The sequence below is a fragment of the Lygodium microphyllum genome, chromosome 14, assembly GCF_053477565.2.
Source record: "Lygodium microphyllum isolate KBCC chromosome 14, Lygodium_microphyllum_v1.1.10, whole genome shotgun sequence".
Lineage (NCBI taxonomy): Eukaryota > Viridiplantae > Streptophyta > Polypodiopsida > Schizaeales > Lygodiaceae > Lygodium > Lygodium microphyllum.
In genome coordinates, this window is record NC_141148.1 from 97,846,720 (window position 1) to 97,863,464 (window position 16,745).

General features: G+C 42.4%; 1 non-coding gene across 1 annotated transcript; it reads right to left on the reverse strand.

The window, feature by feature from the left end:
• Window positions 1–15,318: 15,318 nt before the first annotated feature.
• On the reverse strand, window positions 15,319–15,480 carry LOC148025885 (U1 spliceosomal RNA). The gene has a single exon (XR_015693213.1). It is a non-coding gene; the product is annotated as a U1 spliceosomal RNA (small nuclear RNA).
• Window positions 15,481–16,745: the final 1,265 nt, after the last annotated feature.

Below are 16,745 nucleotides of genomic sequence, written 5' to 3' on the forward strand. Positions count from 1 at the left end.
TTTTTATTTACAAAATTAGATGGAGTTTTAGTGCACTATGGTCATGCAATGACGGGGGTTTCTTTTATAAATTAATGGTCAAGTTGAGTTTAATTAAAAAGTATGGTGTGTCTTGTATTCATTCTGTGATGCATGTTGAGTTGATTTTATTTACAATTTAATTGTGTTTGAGGGTGCACATGGAGAAGGGTGGAAAAAATAACTTAGCAATGTATGGAGCATCTGCAAGCTCTAACTAGACAATGATTTAAGGGATGTGATTCCTCGAATCTTGTGATATCCAAAAAAATCCATGAAAAAATAAACAAATAGATGACTAGCAACTAGTTAACGTCTTGTAAAATAATAAATAAATAACCTTAGCTAATCATAATTGTCCAAAATAGAAAATAATATAAACACATATATTAATGTGTGGGTAAATTTTTATTTTTTGGTTAATTTTACTTGATTTCGATTTTTAATATTTTTGTGAGAATTTTGGTAGGGTTTTTTCAATTGTGTTATTAAATGAAAAAAATAAACAAATATATGAAAAGATATTTTAGATTTTTTGAATTTTGAAGGTTTTTTTGAGATTTTAATCAAATTATTAATGATTATATTATATGCTACAAAAAATTAGTTTATTTTTAATTTTTGTAATTTTTAAATTTTGGAAAAATTTTGTTCATCATGATCTATTTTTTTGTATTTTTTAATGATTTTTTAAATTAAGAGATATTTTGTATTTTTTAATATATATTTTTACCTTTAAAATTTACATTTTTTTACAAATTTGGCCTTAATAAAGGTGTCTGCTCAGACTAGTTGCATGTGAGTAGTAGCTCCACATCACAGGCAAGATGAGACATTTGTCCTCCTGTGTGAATGGCAACAAGAAAGCCCCATGGATGTGGAGCATGAAAATCCAATGCCCGCACATGAACAGGAGCAAACATACAAATAAGTCATAGCACGCACGAGTCTGCATGGAAACATAGTCCGCAAGATGTGTGTCTACAGGGCTCAATCGATTTGTTTTGATGTCTACGTGTTATTTCTAGTGGTGAGAGGGTTTAAGTGCAAGAAAGGGGCCTAACAAGGAGTTGGGGAAGGGGCTCTTAGAAGGGAGGTTGGGAAAAGGGCTTAGGTGGGGATAGGTTAGGAGATAGGTGTGGGGATGGAATGAAGCAATTTAAAAAATGAAAAAATACAACAAAATGGGCTCCTCCCTGCATCACGTGGCCCAAGCAGGGATAGGTGCGGGGCAAGGGATAAAAACATGAGGGTGAAAGGAATGCTTGGGGCACGTGTCAAACCACACAAGCTATAATATTTCCACACAATTAAAAATTAGTTGGTTAGTTTGAAAGTTAGTTAGTCAATTAATAAGATATTAAGATTACTAACTAAAGTAAAAAAACTAAGTAGCATTAATAATTAAGAATTTTTAATTTAATTAAAAATATATGTTGAAAAAATCGAGAGTCGTAAATCCAATATTTTTCTCGGATTAACAAGGACCATAGCCACCCTTCATGGAAGTTACAATGTGAACAAGACTTATGAGCTATATTAATCACTAGTATTAATGTGTATAGTTTGGATGGTCTAAAAATATTAGATTTTAGGCAAAGCTAGCATATTCTAGATATTTTAGATATTATCCTAAAAAGATATGGAGATTTTTAGAACTGGATGTCATTTAAAAGAAAAGACAAGTGATGTTTTAGTTAGTTTTGGAGATTTTATAAAAAGAAAAAAATAAAGAGAGGGACTTGCAAAATCGTGCGCACCGCAATCGATGTCTACAGATCGAAAACACACATCGAATAGAGAAAAGAAGAAGGAGTGAACTGAGAGATTTCTAAGCAAGTGTCTTGAGGTTTTACCCCCCTTTTGGAGCCAATGGAACCATTAAATTTATGATCTGAGCATCAAATCACTACTTCTTCCAAGATCCCTCTCCACAAAGAGCTCCTCTTCTCAGTCACAAGCCTCTTCTCTAATTCACTATAAATATGAGGCATGCGGAAGCACAAGCAGCATAAGGAGACCCTGAGAGGGTGCGAGAGAGAGGTAGAGAGAAGGATACCCCTCCAAGAGATTACAAGAAGGAGCTTGAGAGAGAGAGAGAAAGAGAGAGAGAGAGGTTATCCCAAGAGGCTGCAAGGGAGAGAGTTAGTTCAATTTTTCCCTATCCCGATCTTCAACTAAGCCATCTTCTCTTACGCTCTCCTATCTCGAATCTATTTCACCTTCTTTATTTCTCGAATCTACTTGCAGACGATGGCCCCCAAGCAAAGAGTATTGCATGCAGATGGCAATCCCATAACCAACAACAAAGCTTTGGACGAAGGCATCACTGTCAATCCAACTGCGATACTGGTCGTTAGTAATGTATTTCCAAATTGATATATGCTTGTTTTGATTCTCGTATGAGATATGTTAGACTCCATACTATGATGCACGAGTATAGGTCATCAGAAGGGATAAATTTGATCTCACGTATTCAAAAGATCGAGCTTGCAAAGTGCATGTATCAAGGAAAGTTAATTGCACCTAGTTGCATATGGCTTATTCGTTGACAAATCAATTACAAAAGGAAGAATTGGTTAAGGGTTATGAATGCCATAATCATGACATTAAAAATTGTGCATACATGTGTTAAGTAAATTTTTCATAGAATCGATCTTCGATGCCAAGGGGGAAAGCAAATATGCGATGGAAATGTCATCGCGACTATTCTTGCATTGTTTGGGAAGAATAAAATTGGTTTTTTGTTGCTTGATCGAACAACATCCTAAATGCTTCTACATTCCACTGGTTGTTAGTTTTTTGTTTGGATGATTGTTCCAAGTGCTTGTGATTTATGGTAAATACATGGCAAGGGTCTGTGATGACAAGTTGCCATGGGGATGAAGGAATGTTTTCTTGGAAAATGATATTAGGGTTGAATGCCTTGTTGTGCTGGATTTCTAAAGGATTTAATTAAGGATATATTATACGGGTGGATCACCTCCATGATCGCATCGTGGATCAACCCAAAGAGGGCACTGCTCGATTCATGGGCCGAAGGTCAAGTGGTGAAAAGGCCAACCACGGGAATGATGTTTTGCTCCTAGACAGCTTGCGGGTCAGGTGGAGCTCTAGATACCCCTTGCTAGGTCTAGAATGGAGTTGAAGACCTTCGTGGCTCCCAACATCTGGGTATGTTGGGATATTCTATTCTAGATAAAGGATAGAATTGTGGTGCCATGTGATTTGGACCAGTTACTTCTGTTGGACAGAAGTGGTACATAATTTCTCCTGTATGGGCAAGAGACAAAGATTAACATGAAGATAAGTTAAGAAATTTGTTTAAACTTGTTTTGCTTGCTATATTTTCGTGTATGTGATGTAAGTTATGCGAATGAACCATGTTCCCTAAAAGGCTTAATTAATGAAGCTAACTTTAAGTGACACACATAAATGTGGTTTGACCTAATTAGAAAACTAAAGCTATTGAGGGAAGCGGGTGGGTGGAACCCCCGACGGGTTCGTCAGGGTGGTTCCAAAGAACTGGGAGGCAACTGGGAGGTTTCTCACAAGGTTTTACCGTCTCTGACCTTAGAAATTGTTAGGATAGAACCCTGATCCATGCCGTTTTAGGGGACCAAAATGGGACTATTCCCTACAGGCAGAGAGGTCAAGTAGCGCATCCCTCTCATTTCCCATTCTCTTTAAACCAAGTGCGGCATGGGTCTACTTCGGCTTGAGTATCTCTGCATAAAAAGTAGGATATCCAGGATCCGACGCTAGAATGTTGTTAGGAGAAATTGGCCACTAGGAGCCCAGGTCGATCCTAGTGGGTTTGGCTATAACGTTCCGTTGCGAGGCGGATTCGGGAAACCCTAGGCGATAAAACCCAGAACATTCCATGGATGCCAAGCAGCGACACTTAGATTTGTTTCTCGATAGACTGCTAAAAGCATGCATGGACAGCCAATGGGCAGGCACCTTACACAAGCATGCGATGAAATGCATCACAAGATGATAAAGATCATTCAAAAATATGTAAATCCTTCAAAAATTAATAAGGAATGAAACCTAACCCAAAATAGGGGGTTGTAAAAGGAAAAATTAATTGGTTCAAAGTGATGAATAGACCCATGATATCTTATTTCAATTTTGGTGAAGCAAGGATGCGTTCACATGGAAGGATTGAAAAATAAAAAACCATTGAAATAAGAAAGGGGACATCTTAGAGGTAGGGTGTAATAGGATGGGTGGGTAGGGAAAGGACCCCAGTAGGGCACAAAAAATAAATAGCTGCTATCAAAGATCCATAGAGGGCATTGGTATGAGTTTATACAAAATAAACGTGCAGGGACGCATCCCCACACTTAAAACCTTAACATATTGGGTTAGTAAAAGGTGAGAAGGATCGAAGCTTGCTTGGAAGAGCTATGGCAAGAGAGCAAGAGCAAGAAAGAGAGAGACACAAAATGGGAACTCCAACAGTCACAATGTGTGACTAGGCCTTCCTTTATTCAAATTATCACTAAAAGAATAAAGAATAAAGTGATAGTGATAAACGTCCGCCACTTGTAGTGTGCAGTGGCGGATACTATCAGTGTAGTAATACACGGGCGGCTAGAGGGAAGTGCCTTTAGCCCGAACAACCTTCCACTTAAAGGCGAATCTGACCCAATGAGGAGTGAAAAGAAAAAAGAAAAGACAATACAATGTACACATGTACAACATGATGAGGGAAAACGTCATCTCATCCAACACCCATCAATCTCCTGAGAAAGGAAAAGGCAAGCGCTCTCAGTAGTGAGGCTTTTGTGAGCAGATCTACAGGATTTTTGTCAATAGAGATCTTGACAAGGTCAACATACATGTCCTCCATGACCCCACGTATGAAGTGATACCTCACCTCAATGTGTTTCGTCTTCGCATGAAAGATCGGATTCTTGGCTAGCTGAATAGCACTCATAGAATCCGAATGCAGTGTAGGTATAGTATCAATCCCAAGGTCATGAACCAAACGGCCCAACCATATAGCCTCCTTGCAAGCCTCAGTGGCTACAATATACTCGGCCTCAATGATAGAGAGAGCTATATACTTTTGAACCCTGGACATCCAAGAGGCAGCACCTCCAACATAGGTGAATATATAGCCGGAAGTGGACTTCCTACTATATGCATGTCCTACATAATCAGAGTATGTGTATCTCACAACTCTTGTATCCTAGCTGCCATAGCAAATACACATATCTTCTATGCCTTTCACATATCTCATGATACCCTTCACGGCATCCCAATGTTTCTTGCCAGGTGTAGCCATATAACATGCCACAACACCAACTGCAAAGGTAATATCTGGACAAGTCGCTATCATGGTATACATCAAACTACCCATGACTGATGCATAAGGGATCTTGGCCATCTCAGTCCTCTTCTCATCTGTCTGCAGACAATCGACCTGTGAGACCTTCATAGAAGGTAATGAACAACCAATAGGCTTCATGTCCTGCATGCGAAAACGCTCAAGGACTTTATAAATGTACTCTCTCTATGAGAGGTAGGGTGGTCCCTGATGCTTGCCTATTGCGCTTAATACGCATATCAAGAATGTGAGAGGCTTGTCACAAATCCTTCATCTCAAAGCTCTTCTTCAGTTAAGATTTAAGAGCATCCAACTCATCATGAGCTTTCCCTGCTATCAGCATATCATCCACATAAAATACCAAAATAAGCAATGAGTCATCATGGGCTTACTTCGAGTAAAGACATGGATCCATAGCACTCTTGTTGTAGCCTTGTGACTACATAAAGGCATCAAACTTATGATACCACTCCCTAGGTGCCTACTTCAAGCCATAAATAATTTTCTTCAACTTGCACACTAGATGCTCTCTGCCAGGTTTTGCAAAGCCCTTAGGCTACTCTATGTAAATCTCATCATCCAAATCCCCATGCAAGAATGCAGTCTTGATATCCATCTAATACATGTCCCAATCAAGCTATGCGACTAAGGCCAAAACCAAGCATAGGGTAGTCATCTTGACCATAGAAGAAAAGACTTCATCAAAGTCAACTCCATGCTCATGTTTAAAACCCTTAGCAATAAGTCTTGCCTTATAAGCCGGCTTGGGGTGCCCATGGATACTTTTCCGCTTGTACAACCATTTGCATCGCAAAACCTTCTTGCCCTTAGGCAATGCAACCAAATCCCAAGTCATATTCTTATGCAGCAGGGAGTCTATCTCAGACTACATAGCCCTCTCTCAGGAGCGTGATTGTCACCCCTACACAGAGCCTCATCATAGGTGACAAGCTCTCATGCATCTGTAACCAAGACATAATGCATCGGGGACTCAAATCTATCAAGCAAATGTCTATCTCTAGTAGACCGTCTCACTGCACGCTTTGATGCATGTCCAATATCCCGGCCATGGATACCAACTACTGTTGTAGAATGTCCAACTAGCTGTGCAGGCTATACTGGAGCACGTTGCTTCTCTTGGAATATAAACATGTGTATCTCTACCACCTTCTTAAGATGCCTATGTATCTTATCTTCATGGAAGACTACATCATGGCTATGGCGTGGATCCCAGAAACGGTAACCCATGTCACATGCATCTCCATAGCCAAGGAAAATGCATTTGACACTCTTAGGATTCAACTTCGTATGCTTGTCCTTGGGCACATGGCAGAATGCCTCTAATCCAAAGACACGTAGATGCGCATAAGATGACGAAGGTTTCCCAATCCATACCTCCTCTGCAACCTAGAATTCCAAACCACTGGAAGGTGGTCTATTTATGATATGCACAGTTGTACTAACTGCCTCAGCCCAAAAGCTCTATGGTAGGCCTGCATGGCTAAGCATACTACGTACACGCTCCTAGATGGTTCTATTCATCCACTCAGCCAAACTATTCTGGGGTGGGATATAGGGGCGGTCAACTGACGCTTAATACATCTCTCATCACATAGTTGCTCAAAGGCATGTGACACATATTCTCCCCCATTATCAGTCCTAAGGCATTTCAGCCTATGTCGAGTCTGGTTCTCAACAAATACAAGCCATCTCTGAAACACATCCAAGACATTTGACTTAAGCTTAATGGGATAAGCCCAGACTTTACGTAAAAAATCGTCAATAAACGTCACAAAATACTTTGCACCACCCATAGACTAACAAGGCATGGGCCCACAGACATCCGAATATACCAATGCCAGGGTCTCACTCATGCGTGCCTTACCAGACTTCTTATGTGTATTCCTAGTCTGTCTCTCATAAAGATAATGCTCACATGAATCAAAACATGCAAAATCAAGGGGCAGTAAGTACTGCAAACCAAAAAGCATTTTCATTCCCTTCAAGGACATATGACCCAAATGGGCATGCCAAACAGATACATGTGGGATGGAACCTACTGACAAAACATGGTCAACAGACGACCCATCAACTACAAGAGGATAGAGGCTACCAACCTTGGCAGTGCTAGCAAGCACAAGTCTGTCATGTGTGATCTTCTAGGAAGAGTCCCCAAAAGAGACATGAAACCTAGCATCATCAAGCTGACCTGTAGACATAAGACTGCATGTAAGCGCAAGTACGTGAGGTACATAACAGAAAAGTACTGCAGGTAGAGAACTGCAACTGTACATCCCCAATGCCAACAATAGCAAGTGACGTGTCATCACCCAAACAAACTGAACCAGAGAGAGTGTGGTAGGAATGGAACCACTCACAACAAGGTGTAACATGAAATGAAGCACTAGAATGCAAAAACCAGCACTGCGCATACATAGAGTGAACCTGGTCAATGACGTAGCATCACAAGAACTAGCTGCAAATATGTACTCCCCATAGGAGTCCTCAGTCTGCATGACATTTATCTCCTCTATTGAGGATATATGGCCCTTCTTACCGCAATGATGACATGTCACATTAGCATTTCTTCCATGAGACTTGTTGCGTGACTTACCACGTGACTTATACCTAGACTTTTGAGAGTCTCTGCCACGACTATTCTTTCTAGTACCATCTCTACGTCTAACAATCAAAGCATACAACACACGAGAGGCATCCAAGTTCTTATGGTTGATCTCTTCCTACAGAAGAGCGCTCTCTACATCATGCAAGTTCAAAGTAGTAGCAGGAGTACATAAGGCAATGTGGAATATATCCCATGACTCACTTAGAGTCCCAAGAAAAAACAATGGAGTAACCTCATCATTGAAGGTAATGCCCTGTGAAATCAAGTTCTTGAGAATAGCATGGAACTGGCTCAAATGAGCAGACATCATCATATTCTCCTTCATACGCAGGTCCATAAGTTGCTTCAACCAATACATCTGACTTACTGGACTTTTCTTATCATACAGATTCTTGATCTTATCCCAAAGCTGCCAAGCACTCTATGCTTCCTCAACCATATTGTAATGCACCTATTCAGTGAGAGACAAGATGAGGGTGGACTTTCATAACTTATCAAGCTCCATCCATTCGTCATCAATCATAGTTTTAGGGCTCGTCACCCATCCTTAGTAGCTTTATCTGTGATTTGTGCACCAATACCTGCCAAACTTGGCTCTTCCAATAGGCATAATTTATATCATCAAGCTTAGTGATGTTAAAGATAGCACTGTCAGTGGAAGAAGATACCATACTACAGTCAAAAAGGTGCAGATAATTCAAAAGTACTTGCTATTTTTTGCTGTGTAGATAACCAAATTACCACCAAAACCAAGGCAAAATGACCACGAACTGATAGCTAATGATGCTACCCACCAAATACCATCAAAAGTATATAAAGCCAGGATGATTCAACACGAAAAATACATCATAGTCCATGCATAATTACTTGCTGTAATAAATTACAGCCAGGTACAATGAGAGCAAACTGTAGGCAAAATGAATGCACCAAGTCAACCATTGACTGTCAAAGCATAATCGACATCAAGCAGGCATAAATCAGCAAGTGACAGTCATACAGACATCGAGCAAACACCCAAGCATGTCAAATGAATCCTTCAGTAAGCCGGCATGCCCCTTGTATAATAGGGCAAAGTGTACACAACACTGGCAAGACCTTATACAAATAGATATATGCTCAAGGAGTGTAAAGCCCAAATCAACCCAAATACGTCTATGAGGACCATGGCATATCAACCATACAACATCAAAGTGAAGATCCTAGTCTCAGCAGCAGCTGTCTCAATGCTCAAGTAACATAACCCACTTGCTCTATATCTATCAAGAGTATCAAGACGCTCATACTGGCACAAAAGCCGTAAATGTCAAGCAAGAAAGCTCGAACAAAGCATGTAAGAGTGCACCAGTGACAAGTGTGCAAGATCAAGCATCAACGAGACATCCCAAGTATATAGACTCCATAGCATCCATACATAGCATCCGTAGACATCAAGTATATCCAAATTGTAACTCTGGCAAGCCAAGAAATAGCCAAGCCCATGCAATCAAATGTCAAGGCCAAGTAAGCTGCAGTAGCAATCAACTCCAAGACAAAGTAACTAGCATGTACAGAGATGGCATAAGCCAAGTATGTCAAGACCGGCCACACATAAGTGAGGTACATGCCAAAGTACATCCAAAGATGAAGATTCAAGTGCTACAAAGAGGAGCTCAAGCTTAGCCAATGATCCGAAGCAATATCAAGTTCACAGTCGATCCCCAATGATTAATACATCAAAGTACATCTCCCAAGCATGTCCTAATTGCAAGAGACAAAGGCAAACATGAAGTAATAGGCTTCAGGCCACTATTGTACATCACTGATTTATTGTTGAAAACTGTGATTTTTCAGCCCAAAAATCAATCCAATCTCATGGCAAAACATATACCTTGCATCCCCCAACAATTGGTCATCAATAGGCATCAAATTGCTTAACTAGGAAGCTCCTAACAAACGTAGGCATCAACTACTAGTGTAGCATTGACATTTAGTGTCTGTAAGCTGCTGTAAACTGGTTCAAAACTGTGCTACAGGGCCTCACATCAATATTCAAGGCTTAGGAGGCTTCAAAGCATGTCAAGCATCATTGCCAAGGTTGCCACAATGATTAGGAAGTATGCCAAGATCATCAACAAGTTGAAGATGTGTTGTCCACGGGCTACCAAGAATCGACGCAAATTCATGCTGCATGGCTAGAGGGTTTGTTACTTTTGCTGATCTGATTCAGGATGCTCCAGGGCTTTACCACGTCAAGGGAGGCACACAAGAAGCCTGGAGTAGCCACAAGAGGTCTATGATGAGATATGAAGCACAGGAGCTTCAATGGTGATGCCCCCTTTCTCTTCTGAGACTTGTAGACCTGTGAACTCAATGAAACCCTGAAACAAATGAAAAAGTAACTCTACTGCAATGCCTTGAGGGTGCCCAAAAGGGCCGAGTAGGTGCTCGAGAAGCCAAGGCGTGACAAGATCTCGAGCAATCACAATGTGTAATTGGGCCTTTATTCAAACTGTCACTAAAAGAATAAAGAATAAAGTGACGATGACAGGTACCCACCACCTACAGTGTGCAATGGTAGGTACTGTCAGTGTAGTAATACATAGGCGGCCAGACGGAGGAGCCTTTACCCCCAACAGTTAGGACGATCAACGAGAGGCTACATACGAATACACAATCTAACCCTTGCATCTTCACACTTATGACATGACATACATACATACAACCAAAAGGAGAGTTAGAAACACTTGGCCCATTCAGCAATTGGTCATGGTTGAAAGTCATTGGTGTACTAGATGTTGGAGTCGCTCATTGTCACTCGAGGGGTCGATGTCGTCTGTAGGGCGCACCACAGCTCATCACAACATACGTCAACACAGTCTAGACCATGTAGCAACACCTAGGGAGGTACCCGTATAGGTGAACACTGCCAAGTTATTATCTACGAAGCATGTAGCTCTCAATCTTACGAATCACTCAAGTTAAGGATGATAGAACACTCACCAACCATATACAAACATCACTCAAAGAGAGATGATAGGAACCCATGACTCATACCCAAATTAGAAATCAACAAGATTGAGGGCATAGAGAGAGAGTATATTAGCATGCACAGTTGATGGTGCATCAATGTATCCCACTCGATTTGGCATAGGTGTAAGAACAATGGCCAATAATTCTTGTAATGCCATGCGTAGAAGAGAGTGACATTGTCATGTTATGGTTGCAGAGGCCCGTCTCATGTGTGCATAGGGAAACAAGAACATATACAATCACCAATTTTCATAATGTCCCTCAAATCTCACCTCTCAGTTTGCTGGATTAGAAGAGTTGTTACAATTAGCATCTCCCTATGTCTTACACTATTGATAAATATAGGAGAAAATCCCAAATCCTGACATCCATTGATATAATCCTCATTGTTACCTACGTGAAGATTATATACCTTGTGCACAATTGATGGTCTCTCTATTGTACATGTCAATAAATATCTTCTCTCTATTGTACAAGTCAAAATGGTCTCTGAAAGCACAGGGACACGATACCCAAAGGAAGGGTGCTTTGGAACTATACCCTAGAAGGACCAACAAAAGGTTCAATTTATTTAAACTATGGGGTGTCCCCACCTTTTCCACAACTAGCTTCCTATCCAAGGGTGTTTGCCACCTTCTCTTGAAGTGAGGCTTGTTATGAAAGAAAATTTCTTAACATGTGTGTAGATGCTTAACAACAAGGACAACACGTAAATCAAAAGGTAAATTCTAACAAAGGAAAAGAAGTAAATGATAGACTTGCGGTGAGCAACTCAAAGGACTGAGGGCCATGAACCCTAAAAAGGAACATAAATCTTAAAAATAAAAAAAACACAAGTATACACTTGGAAATACACACAACACAAGACTCAACAAAGAGCAAAAGATAGCTCGAAGGTCTTTAAAAAACAAAGACCCCAAAGCATATAACAAAAATTCAGCCTTCTAGGAGAAGACAAAGAGATCTATTCAACCATTGAGAGCCTAACAATTGATGCACTTATGTGCAACCAATGGGACTTGTCATATATAGCTCTTTTGAGATGGTTTTGGCCGACCCACTTCTGTCCCCGTAGAGTTTTCGATAAGCATTTGCTATAGGACATTCAAACCATCCTCCAAATCATTACAACTTGCACTAGGCCAAGTCACAACTCTGAAAAAGTCAATCAAGGTGCTTTGTCGTGAATCGCTTACATACCTTTATTGGGACTAAAAGGCGTGATCTTTAAGTTAATGTAGGTACAAAATGAAGACCCCGAATAATGGTTTGAATCTCTCTCGAAATAGACACGGTGGAACCACCCTCTAATCTCATAGCACACTAGGCACCCGTATATGTAGTGCTCCTCGGTCTTTGACCCCAATTGGTAGATCCAATCCTAAAGGGGAAGGGAATATGCTCCATAGTGACTTGTCTCTATCTGTAATTGATGTGAGGATGTGTGGATTTGACCAATGGTGCACTATACCCTATGGTACATGTATATATACTTTTGGTAGAAAGCTATCTTTTGGTAGAATACATTGTAGTTGCACATTGCGATAACATTATCCAACTCAAAAAGAAAATCATGGTTGAACTAATTTAGACACTAACTTGAATGCTTCTTTACTCTTTGAGGTTAACACTATCCCACCTTCTACATGAGTGCTCCATATAATGACTTGTCTCTATTTGTAATTGATGTGAGGATGTGTGGATTTGACTAATGGTGCACTATACCCTATGATACATGTATATATGCTTTTGGTAGAAAGCCATCTTTGTTCCCAGATCCTAGGTACGTGCCAAACAAGTTGTGGTTATATGTCATTGAACATTGTCCATTCTAATCATCTTGTTCAGTTGCCCTCAATTGAGCTCTACAAAAGGGGAATCCAAGCTATGTTGTATAGGTGGAAGGTGACCCATATGTAGCCCTTGTGGTTGCAACCATGTGTTTTTCCGAGCATACTATCACTTAGTCTTGGTACAATTGATCAATAATGGGACATTAGTTGGAATCCTGTTCTTTCAAGAGTTCCGATGCTCGTTGACACAACCATCTCTCACATAGTTGACCCACATTTCAATCTCCAAGCCATTCACTCTCTCCTCACAATCCCAATGCAAGCAAGAAAACAAACGGCTCAAGAGTCTCTAATAGGCTTACGTTCTCACCTTCATGCATTGTAGTTTCAATGCCTCCATGGGTTTATCATTGGCCTTACAATTCAAGTGGTGCTTCTCAATGTGCTTCCACTGCTCCACATTTGATCCAAAATCCACAAGCACTCCATCAAAAATATGAAAAGGAAAGGAGTGGAAATCTCAACCTTAAACCATGCCTCTCACACTCCAAGATATGAAAGAAGGGGGAGGAGAGACGTTCTTGCTCCTCTCACTAGTTTTTAATATGATACAAAGGCTCGATTGTTGCGCTTTTCGTGGGAGTTGGTGTGATTGCTTGCACCGAAGGTCTCGATGCTCAATAGAATCAAGTACATCCATTGTTCTTAATATAATGGTCATCAAATTTAGTCCCATTTCTTGAAAAGTCTTCCAAGTGGGACTTCCTCTTCGGCACCTTCGCGATTGGAAAGCATCTATACGTGATTGGCACGCTTCGAAGTTTTGATTATCAAGGCGATTTTCCATTTGCTCAGAAGGAAACGTTGAGCTCCCCCACAAGGATTCATTGCCGCATTTCTAGGGACAAGGTTGGGTTGGCCAATTTTAGTTCATGATATTGAAATCAACACGAGCATCGACGACATTGAAAGTACCTCGGATAACTCTTGGCCTCTAGGATCAATATTCATGGCTTTGAAAATACCTTTTGAATGCTAAGCAATTGTCATGTAAGGCAATTGCCGAATGCATCTTAGATTAGCGTGTCATTGAATTTATGCGTGGACATTCGGTCTGCTAGTCCTTGGCTGGTCTTCGTATTGGCTACCTCTAGCGATTTTTATGGAGGAGTTCTTGGATGGAATTTCTGTCCACATAAGAGTAAGCTCAAGGCTTTACAAACCCGGGTGGCTTGTATTCTAAAAACAGGCCATACCCTCCACTCCTACCTAGTCGATCTGTGGAGGGGCCACCTGCAGCTCAAAGGATCAAAAGATAGCACTAAGTCACTGCCGATCTACAGCGCCCTGAACTGAACCTAAAGTTCTCACCTTTTGGAGCCAGTTCTTCCCTGGGCCTAAACAAGTATTTTGCAGAGCTGGCTGCCTTTTCGGCAAAGGCAGGAACTCGGGAGCATTAAGATTTCATTCATGCTTTCGGGTCACTTCTCGTGGGCTCCCGAAGGAGCTGAAGAAAGGGTGCCTGAAAGTCTGGATTCTAGTGCGACCTGTCCACCATATCACCACAATGCCCAGGACAATGTAGTTCTGTCATTAGCCTACGGCTCCAGTTACACTACAAAGTATAGGAAGGTTAACCCATGCATGCACCGTTATCAATCTACAGTTTGACCTACCATGGCGGCCAAAATCCGCACAAACTTCTCCAGTAGAGAGCTGCGGCTTCAGGCATTCATTCAATGAATGTCATGGGAGCTCTGCTGATTCCCTGGCCTTGCGCAAACCTAAAATTTCCGACTTCAAATGCCCCTGAAATTGCTGTCGTTGCACATACATGCCTTGCGTGCACTGTCTGTGTGAACCAGTTTGCATGCTATGCGATTGGTGCCTCTTCCACTTTGTTACCTCTGGAGCCCTCACACATTTTTTTCCCTGTTGCTTTGGTCCCTTGTCACGGTGCACCCTCGACGTATCGAGGGAGAAAATCGGAAGCTAGGCAGGAGAGGCCTCCTAACCTGCTCCGTCTCCACCACATGGTATGTAATCATCGAGGGAGACCATGAGGTCATCTCATCCTCCCTTGACACAAACCAAGCAAGTGCCGTGTGTGTGTGGTCGGAGCAGGACCTGGCAGCACAAGCCTAGAAGGAAGGAAAGAGAACGAAAGATCAGTGCTGACCTCTCCATCAGAATCCATGGCGCCGGAGCCACCTGCGCAGCAAGCAACAATTTGATCGCGCCGAGAAGACGCCGGCCTCCCGCCCCGCCATCCAAGCGTGTCCGCAACCACCCAGGTGGGCCCGGTCATCAAAACTCCGATTGTGGTGCGGTCCATGCGGCAGGCCGGGCCAGCAGGATCAAAGCTGCGGCGTCCATGGGACGTCGGAACGAGACTTACCATGCGCTGCCAGATCGGGACTTTTCTCTCTGAAATCTGCACCGATGGCCTGGGGGCGACGACGAAGATCGGTCGGAAGGCGTTCCGAACGACACTTGCAGCGTGGATGCATCTGCAGGTTGGGGCTTCGCTCTGAATAGGGGCCGCGCGAACGCGAGCCCCCGCTGCCACAAATTATGACGTGCACTCTCCCACTCAGGGGAGATGCTAGAGTGCGGCCCGTCCGCAGTGCAATGGAGAGGCCGACCCTAGGCCATCGGCCTTCCTGATCACCGATAAACCCCGCCCAGGTAAGTATGCTATAGTGCCAGCCAGGCTTCGCCTTAAGTAGTAGGTAGCCCCCCTCCCTCCCTACCTCCCTCCCAGCAAGCACCCCATTCACGACCAGAGGCTGCAGGCTATACCTAAGGGACGGAAACGCCAACGTAAACGCAGCAGAGCTCAAGACTCGAGAGAGGCCCCCCTCCTCGAATTTGATATTCACCGAAAGTCTCCTCCTTTCCAAACTCCCTTTTCCCCTTCTCGCATTTCATTTCATTGGTATTACAGGGGTACCAAGGTTTGAGAGCCCCCACCGAATCTCCCAAACGGGTCAATGGTAGCTCCACTTCTCTTTTGTTGCGGCCACACATCGGCATGCATTTGGCTTGGCGGTGTGCTCATCCTCCCTTTCTATCCGGCAGCTCCTTCTCTTCCCGAACCACCCGAGGCGATGTATGCAGCATCGCAGGCCGCTCCCTTCTCACACGTCTCCCGTCTCCTCATTCCTCCCGAGAGACCGCCCCGCCAAGGCGTCACAAACTCGCATATGCGTGGGGCGTTCGCGCGTGGTCGTCGTGCACCCAAGCACCGCTTTTGGAACCGGCAAAGGACCTCCGAGCTCGTAGGCCGGTGGGGCGGCATGGAGATGCTCAACCCTTAGGCATACAATCAGACAGATGGGATGCTGAACCGTTTGTGAGCTGCCATGCGCGCGCGTGAACTCTTGGTTGTTTTCTTTCTTGCTTGCTTCGAATGCTTAGGAGAGAGTAGATGGTTCCAAGAATAGAATATGAGTAGATCATGTGAGGGGTCATTGAGTCCAAGAATACTGAGCTCCTAAAACAGGAGGAGTTCCATCCAAGTCTTGCGTGTCACTCGTGTAGCTCGCCATTTTGATCTCATTTTTTGCTAAACCCCGAGTCCTCCATATCATGTGTGTGGCTTACCATTTTGATTTTGTTACTAAGACATGGGTAGAATCAATTACTCTAAGACACTTGTATTCCCCTCGTGCAATGGAATAGGAAGCTTGCATGCCCAATATTCGGATTGAGAGGTGAAATTTCGATTGCCCAAGTTGTGCTTACCCAGAATCTATGCCTACCAGAATAGACTAGAGTAGGAAAATATAGTTCTGAGGAACTAGCTAAAGGCAACTTCATGTTTGGAATCGATAAGATTAGGTAGAAGATCCACATTCAATATAAACCTACAAAAACCCAAAAATAATTTATGACCCATTGGCCTATTATAATAGAGATTATGCATGTGCAGCTACGGAAATAATAGGTTGGGTATGTA